Source organism: Rhincodon typus, unplaced genomic scaffold (assembly GCF_021869965.1).
Source record: "Rhincodon typus isolate 14 unplaced genomic scaffold, sRhiTyp1.1 hic_rhity00007667, whole genome shotgun sequence".
NCBI lineage: Eukaryota > Metazoa > Chordata > Chondrichthyes > Orectolobiformes > Rhincodontidae > Rhincodon > Rhincodon typus.
The window spans coordinates 1-3,200 of NW_025973305.1; the positions used below are offsets into that span (position 1 = coordinate 1).

General features: G+C 45.0%; 1 non-coding gene across 1 annotated transcript; it reads right to left on the reverse strand.

Annotated features, from left to right (window-relative positions):
- Positions 1–1,084: 1,084 nt before the first annotated feature.
- On the reverse strand, positions 1,085–1,156 carry trnad-guc. The gene has a single exon. It is a non-coding gene; the product is annotated as a tRNA-Asp (tRNA).
- Positions 1,157–3,200: the final 2,044 nt, after the last annotated feature.

Sequence of the window (3,200 nt, forward strand, 5' to 3'; positions counted from 1 at the left end):
TGCCAGTGGTTCTCAATTTCGTCGTGGAAATGTAGAGAGCGGACACAGAACCTTCGGTCTACCTCGCCAATGTCGACCAGATATCCTAAATTAATGCAGCCCCATTTGCTAGCATTTGGCCCATATCCCTCTGAACCCTTCCGATTCATACACGCATCCAGATGCCTTGGAAATGTTGTAATTTTACCAGGTTCTACCACTTCGTCTGGCAGTTCAATGCACACTTGCACCATCTTCTGCACGGAAAAAATGGCCCTCAGGTCGCTTTTAAATTTCTGCCCCTCACTTTAATTATACGCCCTCCAGTTTTGGACTCGCCCACCGTGTGATAAAGACCTTGACTACTCACCCTGTCCATGTCCCTGATGATTTTATAAACTTCTGCCAGGTCGTCCCTCAGCCTCCGACGCTCCAGGGAAAGCTGCCCCAGCCTATTCAGCCTCGCCGTACAGTCCAAAACCTGCAACCCTGGCAACTTCCACGTGAATATTTTCTAGGCAGGGTAACATGATATCTTTTATTTTTCAATAATCTCAATAACGCTGGACGACATCGATCCATTTGAAGCAGAGGTGTAAGTAGATAGCTGCGTTCTTTAACGCAGAAATGATAATGACAGTTGGTGTCGTGTGGATCACGAACCGATGTTAACGAGCCGTACATTTTGGTGCAGTCAATTTCATAATCCAAAATAAGACGACAATGCGTAGAGTCAGAGATCATAGAAACCCGACCGTATCGACAGAGGCCATTCGGCCCACTGAGGCTGCACCGACTCTCGAAGAAAAACAAAGTTTCTGGAAAAACTCAACCGTTCCGGCAGCATCTGTGAAGAAAACATCAGAGTTAACGTTGCGGGTCCAGTGACCCATCCGCAGAACCGCGAAGAGCTTTCTGAAAATCTGCATTTCCCACGGCTGAACTATCTGGTCTGCACATCACTGCACAAGACGGGCAATTTCCCACGGCCAATTCACCAAACCAGCAGATGTTTCGCCCGTGAGAAGGAAGCTCAACGGAGACCAGGGGAGAAGGCACAAGCTCCACAGACATCACCCAAGGTTGAATCAAAAAGGATTAAAGACTCCCCGGCGGGGAATTGAACCCCGGTCTCCCGCGTGACAGGCGGGGATACTAACCACTATACTACCGAGGACGGCGCGGAATAGCGCCTGCCCTCGAGGCCACTATGGGTGCACTAGGAAAATAAAACTGCTTTGCTATCCGAATTCTCTTTTCCATCGCTTGGCACATAGCCTTGTATGCCTTAATTTACGTCTGAATGCTTCTTACAGTTAATCGGATGTCTGCCTCTAGAACACTTATAGGCACTGGCTTCCAGATTCCAAACACCTACTGGCTGAAAAGGATTTTCCGCCCATCTACTCAAACCTTCCGACATCTTACTTTAAACCTATTCCCCTCTTTTCATCGATCTCGCCATCAAGAGGAAACGTTTCTTTCGGTCTACTCTATCAATATCCCGGACAACAAGGTGCAGAGCTGGATGAACACAGCAGGCCAATTGTTTTGTACGTCTCAATCTTGCCTCCTGTAAATCTCCTCTGCTCTAAGGAAAACAAATCCAGTCTGTCCAATCTCTCTTCATAACTGAAACTCTTCATCCCAGACCATATCCTGGTAAATCTCTTCCGCATCGTTTCCAGTGCTATCACATCCCTGCTGTAATGTGAATTGCAGAACTGCACACTATACTCTAGCTATAGGCGAATGAACAAATGAATTAAATGACGCAGAAAACCACAGAAAATGGTCTTTCCATCGGAGTCTCTTTTGATCAATGTTGTCCTTTGTCCTTTTCCTGAGTCTGATGCTCCAATAATCACTGGTGCGTGTCAGGAAAAAGCTATTACATGATGTTGGGTCTCACAACCGCAGTATCCAAGTGGATCGACTGGTTTCAAGGTTTCGTTGATAAGTCTGGAGCACGTTCACTAAGCGACAGTGACCGTAGCAGGACAGACTGAACGGTGTCAATGTAAAAATGAGTGTTAGATTGCGCAGTGCCTCGGTGAAGTGAACCGAGGAAGTTAAAGGATGGTTGGTCATTGTGGAGCGGAGAGAAATCTCCAAGAGCTGTGTTTGAATTCTGATACAACAAACGCAGATACGTGAAACAGCGAGTGTTTGAATTGAAAAAATCATCACCTCGGAGAGTATTTTCATAAAAATGTTTGATATTTTGCCGCATTTCTGTAGCACGTGCCACAAGGAATAAGTGACGCAATCGGTGAGCGTGCGGTCCTTCTATGACGGTATAGAGGCGTGTGAAATGCCGAGGCTGTGAGCTCCAACCTCACCCGGAGCAGCTTTTATTGACATGGAGCAGGGATTATTGGGCATTGGGCTGTACAGAGCAATGTTAGTCAGCATGGAATTTGTTAAAAACGACTAGCTTCTTTTGTTGGATGATGATCTGTCCCGGGAAAACGTTTCAATTATCAATCAAATTAGAGATTACTCCTCTGTCAACCGACAGATCCCCCGCCTGTTAAATTCATTTTTTGTATATTTGTCTGTGTGTCTTTTAAAACAGAATTCTTATTCCATATCCACGACCTTTTCATCAGAACCAGGCAAATTTTCATGTACTTGTCGCCATAGAGAAAGGATTTTGTGATTTTGGAAGGCAGAAGGGCGAGAACAGGATAATAAAGACAGAATGGCGAATGATAGCCTTCAGATGAATTTAAATGTCAATGTACATGATCCGGGGAATGTTACCATCCACAAAGAAACAAAAATTAGTAATGTAACAAAAACAGAGATTTCTGGAGAAACTCAGTAATTCTGACAGCATCTATGGAGCGAAAGCAGAGTTCATGTTTCCGGTTCAGAGACACTTCTTCAGAATTTTTTAGAATGAGGGATGTAATTGCTGGATTAGCCTTTACCGTAAGTTCAGAAAAATCATGAGTCTGTCCATCTGAATGAGTTGCTGGACTGCTCAACCCCTTTGTCTGACATTGTGTGTATGTTCATGATACGTTGCTGTTTGTGTTTGTGTGTGTGTGTGTCTGTTTCTGTCTGTCACATTCTGGTTAGCGTGACACATTGGAATTGTACAAGCAGGAAGGCGTGCCACCAAGTGTGCTCCTATTCAAAAGCAAGAAGGAAGTTACAATCTATTTCAGTTGTGGGTTGCATGCTAGATAATAGCATAGTGGCACAGCGGGAGT